We start from the raw sequence: 19,529 nt of genomic DNA, 5'->3' as shown, positions 1-19,529 counted from the left end.
CGCCATTTTAGTTTTCCCCTGAGACAGCAGAAATAATAGGTGCAGCCCTGCCCATAGCTATATATGCCAGTGTAACTCTGACATAATTTAATATTTCTTCATTTCATTAAAGAGCTTAAAAAGAGGAGGGGGGGTAAGTGAAAGACAAGAGGGTAAAAAATGATGAGTCTTTGGAGACCCCATAGTATAATATACCAATGTTCAGGTTAATTGAAGTACTTTTGATTTGAGTAGAATCGATTCAGACTTAAATCTAATTTTTTTAACCAATTTGTTAACATCAGACAAAAAAAATTCAAGAAATTAGCTTAACTCTCGTGGCTAGATATGGTATTGCAAGTAATACCCTTTAAGTATTCTTTACTTAAAGATTGACGCGATGACGTAGGCAGAGTACGTCACGCTCTCCGCCTCCCCCGTGGCTCAGCTGTCCTGCTGCTGCTCTGAGCTTCCGGCGTCGCATGGATCTCTCGGCGTCTCTGTAACGCTCCTCGGCCGTGTTTCCTCTATGTTGCCGCTCCGACGATTTCTCCGTCTGCTCTACCTGTGAGGAGTTCATCTCGGCTTATACTTCCCCCGGTCTTCGTCGATCCTCTCCCCTCCTCTCCATCCCGCTGTGGAAACTTGGAGTCGGTACCGCCTGGATTTGCCTGGATCGCTGGATCGCTGAACGGGTCTGGATCCTCACTCCTGTTGCCTGCATCACTGTATGTATCGGTCCTCAGACCTGCTGATTTCTGCTGATCTCCCGTCCCTCTCCCTGTGCCGTTCTGATTAAATTATGCTGTGTCGTTTTTGGCTGAAAAGAATCAGGCCGGGCTGTTGAAATATCTATGGGACTCTCTCTTACCTGATCGTCCGACTTACAGCCGACTTCTCCCTTCATTTGTTCTCACTGATCTGCTTCCCTGTCACTGCCGTGACTAACCTCCCTGTGACTGTGTCTTTGTAATACTGGGATCAACCCTATAAAACTTTATTTTTGATAGGCTGCTGGATATTCGGCTTCTCCGTTTTGGCTGCTGGTGTCTCTGAGGAGTCTCTGATCCTGGGGAAGGTTGAAACCCGGTGAGATTGTTCCTTTCTTTTGTTACCCCCCTTCCTTTTGTCTCCTATACGTCCTCTCCTGCGGATGATATTTACTAACTAAAATCTACTTCACCATCCTAAAAACACACTTGGTCCCTACAAATATTAAAAGTAGTAAACCATACAGTATCAGGTGGAAAGTGGAAGTGGAAGAGTGGAAAAAGTATAAAAAAAAAGTATAAAAAAGGAAAAAAAAAAAAAAAAAAAAAAGGGTTAAAAAAAAAAAAAAAAGGGGGCGAAAGAGGGAGAAGGAGCAAAGAAAGAGAGAAGAAGAGATACAAATATAAAAGGAGAGTAAGAAAAACAAAAAAAAAAGGTAAAAAAAAAAAAAACACACAGGGAAAGGGGGAGGAAAAGAAAAGGAGGAGAAGAAAAAGAGAATAAAGAAAAGGAGGGGAGACGGGAAGGGAGAAGGAGGAAAAGGGGAGAAAAAAAAAAAAAAAAAAAAAAAAAAAATACCAAGGAACCGACCATGGCTCCAAAAGCTCCCAGGCGATCGGCTGACCACTCAAGTCAGAAATCGGGGTCTAAAACTTATGAAACAACTAAAATAGACCAGTTCCTGAGATCTCCGAGGATTAATACGAGGGGCGGACAAAAGGAACTTGCCACAAAAAAAAATGATGATGATTCTGAGGTGATTGTAACAGAATTACAAAAAGCTTCTAGATACCCCGAAGAGGAAGACGGCATAATGGGGGAAGTCATCCCTAATGATAACTCCTCCCCGCTAGAAGAAATACTGTTAGCGGTAAAACAGAATGGGGATCTAATACAAGCTGTTACAACCCAACTTGGGTTTATTCAAGTCGACGTCGGATTAATAAAAGATGATGTGTCCAAAATGCGAGATAGAGTTAAACTCCTTGAGAGTTCCGTCACCCTTATACAGAAGGAATCCAAAAAAACAAATATGGAACTATCTACATTTAAATCAGAATATAATCTCTTGAAGAAAAAGCTAGTGGACCTTGAGGATAGGTCACGAAGATATAATGTGAGAATAATTGGGATTCCAGAGGGTGTGGAGGAGAGAAACCCAACCCAATTTATACAGAAGTTAATCCTTGAGAATTTCGGGAAGGAGTCATTCTCTTCCTTTTTTATGATTGAACGAGCCCATCGGGTCCCAGGGGGAAAACCAATTCCAGGGAGACAACCTCGGACATTCCTCGCCAAGCTACTGACTTCAGGGGACAGAGATATCCTCCTGAGAAGGGCAAGGGAATCCCCACCGGTTATATATAACGGGATTAGACTGGCTTTTTTTCCCGACTTCTCGAAAGATGTACAAGAAAAGAGACGCACATTTATGATCGTTAAAAAGAGGCTAAGAGAAAGGGATATTAAATATTCTCTCATATTCCCAGCCAAATTGCGGATTGTTTTTAATGATAAAACCTTTTTTTTTGATACCCCAGAAGAAGCTGCGGACTGGCTTGATCGAAACAATTGATAATTCAATTGGGTTATGTTTTGGTGGGAATAATTAGTATTACAAGGGGCTTATACCCCCAAAATGTATTTTTTCCTTTGCTTCTTAATGAGGATGGCTGAGTGGGGGGGAAGGTGGGAGGGATGGTCATAGGAAAGAAATCTACTACAAATGTGGTGGATTGCTTGTAGGCGGGGGGTGGGGGGGGGGGAGGTGGGGCTGGGCTGTGGTGCGTCAAAGTAGGTGTGGTTTCCCTTTTTTTGGTTTTTGGTTCTTTCTTCTTCTTTCTTCTATTTCTCCATTTTGACCTTTCCTGATGACGCTGATTAGAATTTTTGCGTGGAATATACGTGGCTTGGGGGATAGAGGCAAGAGACAAGCGATTTTTGACTTGACACAGGCCCACTTACCAGCAATAGTATGCCTGCTAGAGACCCACCTTACTGAGGAGACCACTAGAGTGCTCGACAGGGGATGGGCTGCGCACACGTTCCATTCTACCCTCTCCAACTATTCGAGAGGTGTCACGGTGTTGATACACAGACTTATTGATTTCGTCTGTGAGGCATCCTCTGTCGACCAACAGGGGAGATTTATTTTCTTATACTGTAAGATAGGAGGGAAGATATGTATTTTGGCCTTTGTCTACATTCCACCGCCATTTTCTTTCTCGGTTCTTAATTCTCTTTTATTATTTATGGATAAATGGCCAGAATGTCCAACATTGATTATTGGCGACTTTAACTGTGTTATCGACCCTCTTCGTGATAGGATTTCTACGAGTGCTAGGAGTGACAGTCCGGTCCAGGGGTCCCCCCTGGCACGGTTCTGCCTGGAGGCTGGATTTGAGGACGCTTGGGAACATCTGGGACAGGGGAAAAGGGCTTTCTCATGCTTTAGTAAAGCAGGTAAATCGTTGTCCAGAATAGATCTTGTATTGATAAATAGTAAATATGTGAATCAGATAAAGCGAATGAAATACGAAACAAGGTCAGTATCTGATCACTCTCCGATACTATTTGAATTATGTTTATCTCAGGAAAGATATATACCAAAATCTCCTTTTAGATTAAATCCCTATTGGTTATCAGTTATAAAGACACATGAAACAATTCAAAACGAAATAGGTCGATTCTGGGAAATTAACTACGGTTCAGCAAAAACTCAAGTAGTATGGGATACTTTCAAGGCGTACATGAGGGGATTGATGGTTAGTAACATTGCGAACCTTAGACAGGAATATGGAAAGAAACAGAAAAATCTAAAAGAACACGCACTGTTAGCAACAGAATCCTTCTATAGGAACAAGACCGAGAGGAATAGGCAAAATATGCAAAGAGCCACACAAATATATGCTAATTTTTTATTGGATAAGGCCCAACAGAACCTTTTTTTTAAAGGGCAAAAATACTTTACAGAGTCAGGCCGACCTGGTAAACTCCTTTCCAGGGTAATCTCCAATCAACAACCCAAAAAACATATAGATAAACTTCGTTTGAGTGATGGTAGGATAGTCACCACACAGGGCCCGGTGGAGAAGGCCTTTCTTGATTATTTTACTGATTTGTATAAAGCTGATTCTAACATCACAGATGATAAGATAGATCTCTACTTAGATAGGATCAAGTTTCCAACTATTACTGAGTCGGAAAAGAAAGCACTAGAAATGGAGGTCTCAATGCAGGAACTTGAGGGAGCTACTAAACTATGCTCGGCTAACTCCACCCCTGGTTCAGATGGGCTTCCATATGAATTTTATAGCAAATATGGGGACTGCATTCTTCCCAGACTGTTGGAGGTCTTTGCTGAATCAGTGGAGGATGGGATGCTGCCAGATTCAATGATGGAGGCCATAATAATACTAATACCGAAAAAAAACAAGGACCCCTTAGAATTAGAATCATACAGACCAATTTCACTGCTCAATGCAGATGTAAAGCTCCTTGCGAGGGTCCTGGCAACAAGGCTTTCCAGGGTCATCTCCTCCATTGTCCATTCGGATCAGTGCGGCTTTATCCAAAATAAGGGTACACATCATAATTTACACCGGCTCTTCTCCAATATTCAGGCCCCGGGGGGGACTGCCCGCTCCATCCTGTCATTGGACGCCTCCAAGGCCTTTGACAGGGTGGAGTGGCGCTTCCTCTGGAAGGTTCTTGCAAGGATGGGCTTTGGAGAAAGATTTATACGCACTCTTAAGCTACTGTATAGATCTCCAAGGGCAAAACTGAGTCTTAATGGAATCCTGAGCGGCAGTATTGATTTAAAGAGAGGCACCCGCCAGGGCTGTCCACTATCTCCCCTGCTATTCGATATTTATATCGAACCCCTTGCGATGGCCATCAGGCAAGATGATCAGGTTAAAGGATTCGGTACGTTAGGAACACAAGACCGCATCTCATTATATGCAGATGATGTTCTGTTTTTTATAGATCATACGGAAACTACTCTTCCTAGGATCATTCATATGGTTAAATTATTTGGTGAGGTGTCTGGTCTTTGTATAAATTGGGCCAAGACCAGTCTGCTCCCAATAGACCCTCTGCCACAGAAGGAGGTTCCTGTTATACAGTTGGATATTGTTGATACTTTCCAATATTTGGGTCTGACTATATCGCCTCGGGTTGAAAATTTTCTACAACTTAATTTGATTCCCATAATAGTAAAGACCAGAGCTAAAATAGGAATCTGGCTGAAACTTCCCCTATCCAGAGCTGATCGAATCTCACTAGTTAAAATGGTGATATTACCACAATTTCTTTATGTGCTCAGGAATACACCTATTTGGATACATGACAAACACTTTAAACTTATTGAAAGAATAATTAATGATTTAATATGGGGAAGAAAGCGAGTTCGAATTAAGTTGGAATATTTGTATAAATCCGTGGAGTCTGGGGGTTTAAATCTCCCCTACTTTAAAGGGTACTTTATTGCAGCTCAGCTATTGTGGTGTTATGAATCAGAGAACAGCGCACTCTTGAGGAAGCTGGTAACTAGCCATGCTCACAATAATATTTTTACTTTGTTGGAATCCGGTTTATTGAAGAGTTATGAGCACGGCTATAGAGAAACTATTAATCTACTTTTGAAAATGTGGAATACAACTAGGACATGGTTGAAGGTTAAGGGTTCATTCACATTTACGCCTCTTTGGCATAATTTCTATTTACAAAGCTTAGATGATATTGCAGCTGACATATTTTGGCAGAAGAATAAAATCTTATATATCTCACAGGTAGTTAAAGATAGAGAAATTAAATCCTTTATAGAAATGACACATAATATAACAAATCTTTCATGGTTTAGGTACCTTCAACTGCGATCTGTATTATCCAGTTTGGATGATAAGCGATTGTTGGATATAGATAATTTATCTTTTTTGAATGAGTGGGTAGGGGGTGCACTTGTTAAAATAAAGATTTCAAAAATATATAAGTTATTACTTAAGGCACGGTTTAGTGATACACACTCACCAGGACAAAAAGCGTGGGAGGCGGATTGTCCGAATTTACAAGTAGAAGGTTGGGAGAATATTTTTGGGAATTTGGTTTCAGTATCCCAGAACTTCAACCATGTTTTAATACAATTCTGTATTTGTCACAGATTATATATTACTCCCTTATGGATGAATAAATGTGGGTTAAGAGATATGTCCAACTGCCCCAAATGTGACACTGTAGGAGCGGACTTCCTCCATATGATATGGACTTGTCCAGAACTCACCAACTACTGGAATAACATCAATAACTGTATTATCTACAAATTAAAAATTCGAATTCCTTTTGAACCACAAGTATTCGTGCTTAATGATCTTTCCAAATTAAAAAATCATAAGTATCAAAAGATCTTCCTGAGTAGAATATTGATGCTGGCTAGAGTACTGATCAGCCGGACCTGGTTTGCCCGTTCCACTCCAGACATCAACACATGGATAAACCTAACCGATAAGGTTAAAAACTACGAGAAAATTTTATATAAACGGAGGGAGGTTGAGGAACAGTGGAATAAGATATGGGATGGCTGGAAGATTGATTGATTAGTCGAGGTCAAGTTGGTTTATTTACGGGGGGCCTGCTTTGACGCACCACAGATTAGGGATTAGGGGGGAGGGAGGGGAGGGTTTTCTAAATGAAAGAAAAGATGAATTGAATAAATTATAATTATATATAATTAGTTGGGACACTAAGAATTGAGAGATTGTAAAAATGTCTGTAAAAAATGTTTTGTAGTGTTTTTCTAATAAATTTTTGTTGAAGAAAAAAAAAAAAAAAAAAAAAAAAAAAAAAAAGTATTCTTTACATCAAGCTATCCTATGTTCACTGATATCTCCTGCCATGAAAGCTGTGACAAAAGAATATTCTAAAATCTATAAAGATACAGCTCAACACAATTATAATTAATCACCCATCTACATGTATATTAGAACACAATTCAATATAATTATATTTAATTAAACGACAATCAATGTCTTTCAAAGTATAATTGTACCTAATTACAATTTAAAATATTAAACATGATCATATAGTTTTCATTTCACTAGTGTCTCTGTATTCTAAAGAATAATGAACACCCTGTTGTGAAACATAAAGATAACAGAAGTAACCTTGAAGTTTTTTGTATATTCAGCAAGTTCGAATATCTTTATATTCCACAGTAGGAGTTGCATTATACCAAATAACAATAAGTTTGTATAATTTTACTGATATTGTACTTCAATAACTGTCAAGGCCTCTACAGGGGACATCTTCAACATTCTAACAAGAAATTAAGGTAATTTTAGTGATGTGCTGTCAATATGCCATGATTTACATCAAGTCAAAGCAGCAACATCAACTAAATAAAGCATCATACAAAACAATTCCCTATGGAATTTCTTATACTGCAGAATAAAGAATAGTGGATACGGCTCAAAGTCATTTTCTTTTTCATAAAGTTACCTGTGGTTCGACCTATGAATCTGAAGAAGTTATATTGAAATGTATTTTTTTATTATTTTTTATAAAAATAAAAATGAGAAAAACATGAAATAATATAAAATATTGTTTTGAAAGCCAACTGATTCTAAACACAAAACCTTCAGAAAAGAATCTGTTTAAGTGCTTAACGGGAACTTAAGAAGCAAAATTGAACCCATCAGACAAAAAGAAGATTTATGCTTCAATATTTTGTAAGTTTTATAGACCACAGTACATCAAAAACATGACAGAATTTTTCTTTGGAGAACTGGCTTTTTAGTGATAAGGCATTTCATTCATTCCATCTTTCACACATGATGTATGGTCTCACTGTCCATTAAAGATAAACAATTTTCTGTTTCGAGTGGGAAAAAGAAAGAAAAAAAAGACTGACATTTTCTATATCACGTTTGGTCAATTTACTGGAGCCATTCTACTTATATAGTCAACTATTCCATGTTTCATGAAGACGGAGAGCAGAACATTTTTTTTAATTAGATTTTTACCTTTCCTGGGCAGACAGTAATTTGCATTCCTTCACAGGAAAGTACAAAGGCTTGGCCAGTCTCAAATCCATGGTAAACCTACAGTTTCATTTCAATAGTCATTTGATTTCAAAACTTTTAAATTTAAAAAATAAAAATCAACAGTAAATGTAAAACCTTGCCTTGTCCTACTTTTCAAGGCTTCATAAAATGTTTAGTTTTTTGTGTTATATTTTTGGAGGAAATATAGGCGGTTGGTTCCACAATATTTCGTAATTCCCTTGCCAGTCAGTGAAACAACTAGATGTTGTCCTATAATTTTGCAGACGCAATTATCAATACATATCTTTTGCATGAGATGACTGAAACTCCTACCAGAAATATCTGTTGGTTGGAAGTTTCTGGGAATTGCTGTGGAGTTATTAAAAGCCCCTCTGCAATTGTCCTTTATACTCTTTTTGCTATCTGTCTCTTTTCAAAAGTCTTTAAGAACTCTAGGACATCTGGATGAAAGGCCAATCTGATTTCTATGTGGATATTCATGAAGAACATACTAACAATCAGCTAACTGGACATAAGATCTCCAAGGACTCCAATAGCCATATGTTCTTAGTTATTTTTGAACCATCAACTGCCCTAAAATAATGATTCATCCATTGTCTTATCTGATACAAATACAGCTTTAAAACTATTACATTTGCAAATCCAATGGTCTTGGTTTTCTCATTGCTAATATAGGGTATTTAGAGGTAGAATGTTCATGGAATGAGGTAATAAGACAACAAATTATGTATGATAACTTTATTGTATGTGTGATAAAAGACAATGATGATAGAAACTATAAAGCAAAATACAAATGCTTTTGCTTCAATTCACAAATACATATTTTTTTTCATAAATTCTCATAAATGCCACTGATATTTATTGTCTAGTCTATACTAAGTGGGTAGAGGACACAATTTACTGTATTGAAATGTTTAGAATTTATGTGGTCTTGATGGAAAATGGTAAAAGTGATTTTACAGGAAAAGCATAATACCCCATAAATAATCTGACTTTAGGATAGGGATATGCAAAGTTTAATCTTTAAGGTAAATGTTTTAATGGAGATAATTATTTTTGAATATACAGTAAGTATATGGGTAAAATAATCCAAAGAGTCATCAACCTACATCAATTCAACCTAGGACATATTTAGATGCACTGAGCGAACAGGCAATTATCAGAAAGGGACTGTTCCTTCTTGATAATTGCCTGTTCATCAGTGGGAATGAAGATCATCATTGACATGTAGTAATCATCTCCATTCTATGGGAAGTGATTGCTATTGTTATGGCTTGTCCTCATAGAGATTCATTGTTTCTGGGCAGGAGATCACTGTTCACATAGCACAATCTGCTGCCCAGAAATGATGTTTTAATGTGCTGCATGAAAAATCATTTCACAAGATGAATAAGCATTTTTCTTGTTCATCAGGTGATCAGCAGCATATGTACAGAGGCAGATTATCGGTATTGAGCGTTCAAAGTAATATTCATTCCAGATAACCTGTCCGGCAATTGTGCAGTGTAAATCTGTCATTATAATTTGCAAAATACAATGAATCACCCTAAATTACCATATACTTTAAAATAGTTTGATTTTTTTTTAGGTCCGGTTAGCCATAGCTTCACCTTCTCAAAATTCTATGTACAAGAAACCAATGAAGCTCCATTTCAAATTCCAAAGTGGCACTCACTTAAAAGCAGGCTCAGCCACTACCAATGAGTGCTGAGGGGCTCCTCCAGGCAACTGGTCAGTGGGATGCTGAGAACTGGGACCCCCATCATCCGATATTGATGACATATCCAGGACATAGAATTTGTTCAATCTTTTGTCCCTTGAGAATATAGGAGACAAACAAGTTTTCTCATTTAACCTTAACTAAACAATAACAAGACCCTATCTGGGAAGGGTTTACTATAAACAAACAATTCACACTGTGTGAATGAATGGGATGTGCACCTCAGGCTCACATGCTAGCTAGGACATTACTGCTGAAACACTAACAGGACATCAGAGGGGGCGTGGCCGTGAAGCCGAGGAGTATGGCCGCTTGATCTCAGAGCTCCTGCTCCTGCATAGCGTTTTATTCCAGCATAACCCTCACACTGTGCTTCTCAGAGTACCTTTTGTGCCAAACGGCACCGGAACCTGCCCTGATGATGACTAGAGGCAAAAGGAGCATGAAGAAGCAAGGGAAGCTTGAATTTTTCTTCAGTCAAGACCGAGACAAAGATGGCGCCGGCACGAGAGCCTCACATGCTGAATCCTCCCCTAGCCCGCTTTCATCTGCAAGCACTGGATCTCCTCGCGCATCGGAGGATGGTAGCTCGCTCCACCAGAGCCCCCGGAGGTCACCACTTCAGTTAGGTGAGCGCAATATTATCTGCAGTGCGGGGGACAGCATGGGCCATGTTACAACTGCTTTACCTAGCCAGGCGGCGATTTGTTCGCCATCAAAGAGCCCGGCGAAACAGAGACCCAGACTCCAAGGTCCTGAAACCCCGTTCGCTGCAGATGACGATCCACAGGGAGTTAACAACTCTAATGACTTAATTGAGGCTCTGAGAAGCTTTCCAACGGATGACAAGCCTGCATCCAGCATGTTGCTTAAGGACATGTTTTTGGCTTTTAATCACTCAGTGACATCTCACATCTCACAGTTACTTGTACCTATCCACTCTTCGGTTAGTGACTTGGGACACAGAGTGCAGCACATAGAACATAAGATGGGGGAGTTTGCTGAATCGCATAATAGTCTGATAGACTCGCATGATTCCCAGTCTGACGAAATTGCATTCCTCAAATCGAAAGTTGCAGACTTAGAGGACCGCTCACGCAGAAACAATTTGAAGTTGCGCGGTGTGCCAGAATAGGTTCCAGCTACAGACCTGCAAGCTTACATTAAATCGCTGATTAGACTTTTATTACCTAACTGCACTGGCCAGGATCTTATAGTAGATCGCGCCCACAGAATAGCGAAACCCAAGCATCTGCCGGATGACACACCGAGAGATGTGCTAGCCCGCCTGCACTTTTTTCATACTAAAGAAGACACCCTGGTGGCGGCAAGGAAGCTGGTAGCATTGCCGGATCCCTATCAACAAGTGAAATTGTTTGCAGACTTATCCATGGCTACTCTTCAACTGCGTCGTGTACTGGCCCCCATTACTGGCACCTTAATGGTTATCTGCTCGGTGGAAGAGGGAAAAGCTGCACTCGCCGCATGGAACATCGCAGTGGCGGAGGTTCCACAAGTAAAACAGCTTCACCATCTATCCGAAGAGGGAGAGTGGCACCGAGTTGAAAACAGAAGACAGAAGAAGCACCGTTGAGAGGTTTTTATTTTCTCTAGGCTCTTGCCGGTATCCAGCAGGAGGAGGATCTTGTTCTATTTGTAAGAGTCTCCTGGTGGTAGGCAAGACTGTTTTTTCCCCACACTACTCACAAGGGGTTAATGAGTGCTTACCCTTGTACTACTTTAACACTGTCCTGATGTATGGGCAGTCAGTTTACACTGTTCTTGTTCTTATTTCATCCTTTTTACTATGTTCTGTCATGTCATGTCAATCCTACTGTACACTGATTATACTGTGGAATTATGGTCTGCGATTCCCTCCATGTCACCCGTGCAACTTCTTTTTAGCTAAACCCGATTATCCAGATGGTACTTAAAGTTGTTTCAATTAATGTCCGGGGCCTGAATAGCCCATACAAAAGAAGGATGATGTGGAGGGAAGCGCTATCATCTAAATGTGATATCTTTTGCGCACAAGAGACACACATCATAAGTGCAGACGCAGAAAGACTGAAAAACCCAACTTTCCCGATACTGATCCATTCTCATGGTCCAGGAAAGAAGAGAGGAGTGCTCTTAGCCATCAAGAACTCAGTGGCACACGTAGAGAAAAAAACTGTGGTGGATGTGGGGGGTCGTTATATCATACATATTTGCTCTATAAATAATATTACCTACACAATAGTGGGAGTGTATGCCCCTAATATAAGACCTATTCGGTTCCTGAATAAACTCTTCAAGAAAATTCAAGCCTTGAAAGAAGGCCGATTGGTCATTTGCGGGGACTTCAACATTGTCCCGGATCCGCATCAGGACTCCACTGCTGCTGCGAGAACCGGCTCAGTTGCATTGGCTAGTACCTTGTTGGAAAATTCCCTTTATGATATCTGGCGCATCCACCATGCATCAGAAAGGGACTTTTCATATTTTTCACCGGCACATAAATCCTACTCCCGCTTTGATCTAATTTTGACGGACAGAATCTCCCTAACGGCGTCTAAAAGCTCCTCCATTGGGTCAATTACGTGGTCTGACCATGCCCCAGTTTCGCTAGAACTAGCTGATGAATATACCTCCCCCCAAACCCACTATGGAGAGCTAATGAGTTCATTTTAGCTAACAACAAATTCCAATCAGAAGTGACGACTGCTCTAGCGGAATACTTTAAATTTAATGCTAACTCTGGTCCTAGCACAACCACTGTTTGGGTAGCCCACAAGGCCTTTGTAAGGGGCATTTTATTAAAAATAGGACACCGGTATAAAAAACTAAAAGAAAAACATCAAAATGACCTTCTAGCGCAGATCCAAACCTTGGAGACTAAAAATAAGCTTTCTCCATCAGTAGAGCTTACTGACAAACTTAGATTACTTAGATCGCAACTGCGCGAATGCTTTCTTCACTCTTACGAACTATCCCTAAAGAAAACCAAAACTAAATATTATTCTCAAGCCAATAAGACAGGGAAGTTACTAGCCAGCAGGGTTAAGGCTCGGGCTTTAAAGTCGAAAATTCCATACCTTTGGGACGCTTCCAAATCGCATAAACTATATGATCCTAAATCTATAGCAAACAGATTCATGTCTTACTACTCACAACTATACAACTTAAAGGAAGAGCCGGGTTTTACCCCTGTAACTCCAGATGCAATAGATGGTTTTTTGAACACACTGACTATCGCATCCTTAGATATGACTCAAAAAGAATCCCTATGTAGCCCCATATCTCAAGAGGAAATTGCTAGAATAATAAAAGGCCTGCCGAATCAAAAAAGCCCTGGTCCTGATGGGCTTCCGAATTCTTACTACAAAACATTCTCAGATACACTGCTCCCCCACCTTCAGGTAGCCCTGTCTGGTGCCATGTCGACAGGTAAGATGCCCAAAGAAATGTTGGAGGCGGTTATCATTACTTTGCCCAAACCTGGCAAAGACCCTTCTATACCCCAAAACTTCCGACCCATCTCCCTACTCAATACTGACCTTAGGATCTATGCAAAGATTTTAGCAGCCCGGCTAGCAGATATCATCCCTACCCTGGTTGCCCCTGACCAAGTGGGGTTTGTGAAAGGGCACCAAATCACAGACAATTCAAGGAGAGTGTTGAATCTAATTGATTTTGCTAATAGATCTAGGACACCGACGGTGTTGGTCACTCTGGATGCCGAGAAGGCTTTTGACCGAGTCAATTGGGAATGGGTCTTCTCGGTACTCCATAAAATGGGCTTCCCTGAATCTACTTTGCAAGCTATACGAGTCCTCTACTCGGACCCATCTGCCCGTGTATTAGCGAACAGAGAATTATCTGACTCCTTTGCGCTGTCTAATGGCACCAGACAGGGCTGCCCCCTGTCACCTTTAATCTTCATTCTATCCTTAGAACCATTAGCTCAGGCAATCCGTCAATCTGCAATGGTAAAAGGGGTTAATATAGGAGATAGGCAACATAGCATATCTATGTATGCGGATGACATAATCTTATCTTTGACCAACCCTCAGGAGTCTCTAAGGACTGTGATGGAAATCTTCCGTTCCTATGGAGCCCTTTCGTATTATAAGATTAATGAAAGTAAATCTCAAGCCCTTCCAATAGGTATTCCGGATGGAATTCTGACCCAAATGTATAAAGAGTTCACTTTAGATTGGCAAACTACGAAGGCCAGTACTTAGGGTTCAATGTAACTGCCACCCCCCAAGAATTGTACAAAGCAAACTTTCCTTCCCTGTTAAGCTCACTCCAACCAGAGTTAGACAGCATGGCTAGGGCAGAACTGTCATGGCTTGGACGTATCGCGGCATTTCAACAACACACCCTCCCTAAGATGTTATATTTATTTTGCACTATTCCTATACCTATTCCGATGTCCTTTTTCCACTCAGCCAACAAGATGTTAAATTCTTTTATTTGGAACAAGTCTAAACCGAGAGTGGCAAAAAGCATAATGAATAGACATAAAAGAAGTGGCGGAGTGGGACTACCGAACCTCTATGACTATTATTTAGCATCCAGAGTAAATCAACTAAAGGAATGGTGGACAGAGGACATAAGGAAACACTGGGTACATATTGAACAATCACAAGTCTCAGGTCATAGTTTACGCGCCTTACTCATGGCTGCGTTGCATGATAGTTATGCGGCTATACAACCCGCTTATTATGTTTCTACATCTTTAGCAATATGGCAAGTATACCATAGCAAAGGCAATGGTGACCCAACATCTATGGCACATCTGGTGCCAATTGAGTCTTTACAGCACCTTGCTACTGATCTAAACATAAAGGCGTGGAAGGATAAGGGTATAAAATTGGTAGCTGATGTGGTCTCAGGATCGACCTTAATGCCCTTTGACACAATTGCACGCAAGTTTAATATCCCCCCCAGAGAAACCTTCTCTTATATTAAATTTCAACATGTATTAGGGAACAATCAGTCCTTTAGTCTCAAAGGGAATCTCCAACTATTAACTCGTTGGTCTGCGGCTAACTATGTACATACGGGGATTAGATTCTTATATATGTATTTAGGGGACAAAGACCAATTTACCAAAACGACCCCTCTATTATCATGGGAGAAGGATTTGAAGACATCATTCTCTTTGGCGCAGTGGAGATCTGCCTATAAAATGGCGATGTCTATCTTCAGATGTTCCTCACATGTAGAGGCCTATATTAAAACCACACTCAGATGGTATTACACGCCGGTTCGATTACAGGTGCTCTTTCCTAATGTTAGTGCTCACTGCTGGAGAGGGTGTGGGGGGCAGGGGTCACTCTACCATATCCTATGGTCTTGTCCGAAGATCCATCCCCTTTGGATCCAGGTATTTACAAAGACGTCCGAGATTGCTGGATATCGGATCTCTCCGGACCCCGCCTTGGCCCTACTTTTCATAGACCTTGACAAATTACCTTTCAAATTAAGAGTTACAATAGCCCATCTCTTTTTAGCAACCAAATTAGCAATCACAAGAAACTGGAAAAGCAATAATATCCCTGTTGTGCACGAAATTGTTAGATCAGTAGATTTGACCAGGTCATATGAGTATATGCTTGCCCAACAAGCGTTTCAAGTTAATCGTCACCTTAAAGCATGGGGGTCCTGGAGGGGTCTGACTCCATCGATTCAGGAAAGAATTGGAGTAGGGTGAGGGTAGGTGTGACAATCAGAGAGTGGGATAGCTCTCGGACCTTTTGGCTGCATAAGTATATTTAGCTGTAGCATCATTATTTATGTCTCCCACTGACATTAAGATGTACTGATTCTCTGACATGACTTTGTTTGTATGTTATATTTTATTTTGTATTCTTTTCCTTTTGCTTTCTGAGCAAACTATTGTTCTTGGATTGAACTTACCTATGTTTTCTGTCAAAACTGGAAAACTTTGGAGATATATGTTCTTATTAGATCACGGTATTTGCAAACTGTACACATTGTATATGAGCATATTCTCTGTCAATAAAAAACTATTTAAACTAACAGGACATCAGAAAGTTTTAACTTAGTAGTGCTCACATTTATTTCACTCAGGAATCTTAGTAGACTTAATAAAAGTTATGTTTTATTATCTGGGATAAGAGAGGTCATTAGCCTTAACAGGCTTGAATTGTTTGCCCATTACCTTAAAATGTCTTATGATCCAGATAAAATGTGTCTAATATATGTGGCCAGCGTTAGTCACAGATTTCAGGATGTCACTTACTAAGTTACTTTTACTGTAACTTTTTCTAGACATTGTTAAGATATAAATGATGACAACTGGTAGGAGTTCTCTGCAGAATTGTTCTTCAGGTAATACAATTACTAATACTGTAGATCTTTTTAAACAATTGAAACCACTTTTCACATTTGACTTGCTTCATTCAATTTTGAGGTATGATCTTATTTTTCAAAGTAAATTTTTAAAAAACAAATGTATAAAATATTTGCAAACTTTTCTATGCCAAAAACGTATTGACCACCCCTTATCAGGTGAGTCAGACTTTTATGTCAGTGCTCATGTCAAATTCTTAAAAAGCACTTCTGAGACACATTTCTGTAGACATAAAACTAATGGCAAATTATAATTTTTTAAACGCTTAATCCTTTGTGTTTAGCAGAAGTGTGAGTCATATGTTAGTTTGGAAGGAATCTTCTTTACCAACACAATTTTGATTGCATTATTGAAATTTATGGCAATCTTTGAATTCCATTATTTAAAATGTGAAAATACATCTGATGCGTATGTGTTAAAGGGAATATGTCATCAGAATATGACCTATTGTTTTAATCATATTCTTATGTTAACCATATTTTAAAATTATTTTAAATTTTCCATGTCAATATCTATATAAAAATACACTGGCCGCTAAGCCTAATAATAGGCACCACTTTTCTATTCTGCAGATTTTACTTTACTGCAGTTATCTGCTTATCATTAGAGGCAGGAATACAATGACAGATAAACTGGGAGAAATATAAAAAAAAATGCAGCACTGAGCACTACATGGGGTAGTACAGTAAAAACAAGTTGAAATAGGTTATGACTAAGCTATAGGTTGTGCTCTCACCATTGGTGGTTGTGAATAGTCACAACCAGTATAATAGCATATAAGGATCACTCAGATGTTCTGAAGGATACATGTGTGAGGTCCTCATCACAGATTTCTTTCTTGCAAAGGTAGATAATGCTAGAGGAGGTGAAAACCCCAAAATTGACTTAGACAAAAGTGCTAGACATCAATGATCTTGAAAAGACTTGAAAACTTTATTCCATTAGGTAAAACGTTTCAAGGATAAACCCCTTCTTTAGACAAACAGTTCACATAATAGTACAAGCAGAACACGTCTTTATTTAAAGGGGTTGTCCGTGCTTTTACTATTGATGACCTATCCTCAGTATAGGTCATCAATATCAGATCGGCAGTGGTCGACACTCGGCACCCCCACTGATCAGCTGTATGAGGAGACGGCACGCGCAGTGCGCATGTGCCATCTCCCATCTCTCTTCCTGTCCGCTGCTGCGGTCCTTGGTCTTTGCCTAGAAATCAGTGGTGAAAAGGAATAGAGATGGCAGACAGCACATGCGCACTGCATGCACCGTCTCCTCATACAGCTGGTCAGCTGTTGTGCCGGATGCCGAACCCCTGCCGATCTGATATTGATGACCTACACTGAGGCTAAGTCATCAATAGTAAAAGCACGGACAACCCCAATAAACTCAAAAGAGCTGGAATCTTACAGTCTGAAACTGGGCGGGATAGGTATTACAGACATTCAAATATAATCAAAAGTAGTATTATATTTTAATCTTTGTTTGCTTAGTCTAATAACTGACAGTTTTATAAGCAGGATCGCTTGCTCCGGACCTATTGCCAGGTAACCAGGAATGATTCCAGGGTCAGAAGTGTCCCTGGCAAGTAGCAACCAAACTGGAATGAGTGATCATGCTCGTAAAACTGTCAGTTATTAGACTACGCAACAAGAAAAAAAATATATAACACACTGACACTACACTATAGAGCTATATGGCCAGTTGTTTAAAAAAAATAAAAAATAAATGAGACTTCTGCTATATAGGAATACGTACTGCTAGTATGGAGTCAGTGCAGGGACTTTGGTGCTCGACCTGAAGAAGCGCGTAAGCATGGCAATTTCTGTGCATGGCACATCTGTGACTTTTATGCTTTTAACAAGTGTACGCTTGTAAGTACAATAAATCCTTTGAATATATGGTGGTAATCAATACTTCACTATGGCTGCATCTGTTCAATTATCTACAGGAGTGTCGACCATAGGGGGGATACTATTGTGTGAAATCTGGTGATCCCTTCCTTCGTGTCTTTTCCATTTTAGCCCTTTGCTGAGAAAAGAGGTGGTGTTTGAAATCAGCACGATCTTCTATGCTATTTATTTACTCCCCTGTTTCAGCCAGTTGAATAATTTGTTCCGGGACAACCATTGTAATTCGAGACTATAATTCTATGGAAAACAACTAATTGGTTCCAAAGCCCAAAAATGTCATCCCAAAACAAGAAAAAGTGAAGTTTTAAGAAAAATAAGCAGATAGCCAAGACAGATAAAGAAAGTCCCTACATAATACAGGCAAGAAAAAGATGCTGGAAGCTGTAGATCACTTTCTATGCTGAGGACAGGATCTTCTTCAAGATCTTAGTTCATACATTATGTACCAGAAAAATAAAATGAAGCTGCAACTTATCTAGTGTCCAAAAGATCAGCTTACCCTGCCACATGCAGGGGGCAGTGCAGAACTTGTAGCACTGCCGAGGAGCTACTAGACAACCAATACAGGTGTTTTACCAATGAAATGGCTATGTCAATTGGTTGGATCTGAGTCTGAGCCATTAATGGCTCAAAAAACATCATTGTATGTTGAAAATATTGTATCCTGAGGTCATTGTATCTTGACAGATCACAGTATAGGCACTACTCATAATATTTTTCTTGCCCAAAGTGTCCCACATGGGTAACAGGTTTAAATGTATGATTACATTTAGAGTGGCTATTGCCTTTACTTCTTAGCCACTGGGGATGGCTACCTGTAAAGCCAGTATTATTGACTGGATATATGATGCTTCATTGAAATGCTGGATGTGTATAGGAACCCAGCTGTCATACAAGACAATGCAATGCATTAGGGAGCAGAGATGAAAGCAGTTAAAAGAAATAGCGGTGTTGTTGTTTTTTGGCCACAGAGTAATTTCACTTCCTTCTACAATATATTTTGAAAAAAGATTGATATCTAATGCAGTCACAACAATACTCAGCTTTTTTTTTTTTTACTAGTGGATGTAATTTGGATCAGAAATTATACCTAAAACAGCTTATTGCTGGGAAAAAAAATGTTCTCACAGAAAACAACATACAATTCTTCAAAACCAAAGATTGTTTCCGACAAATAAGGAGACGCTCTCCAGCATAAATCTGTTGTTTTCTGGAGCGCTCACTTTCCTCCATTCATGAATGCAGCAAAAACGTGTCAAGATAACATTTGGTTTCAGTCTTTGGATTTTATTGAGTTTTTCACACTAAATAAATTGTCAATTGTTAAAGGGATTGGCTGCAAGGACTAAAATAATATTGAGAGGTTCACCCCTGACCGTCTGTATAAGGGACAAAAGTGTACAATTTTACCCCTGTTAGTACCCGGGAGATGAGTTAACAGTTTCCATAGGGGGCAGAATAGGTGCAGTCCCAATGACCTGGAAGAATGTAGCAGTTGAGCT

Source organism: Bufo gargarizans, chromosome 9 (assembly GCF_014858855.1).
Source record: "Bufo gargarizans isolate SCDJY-AF-19 chromosome 9, ASM1485885v1, whole genome shotgun sequence".
Classification (NCBI taxonomy): Eukaryota; Metazoa; Chordata; class Amphibia; order Anura; family Bufonidae; genus Bufo; species Bufo gargarizans.
This window is presented reverse-complemented; position numbering follows the sequence as displayed.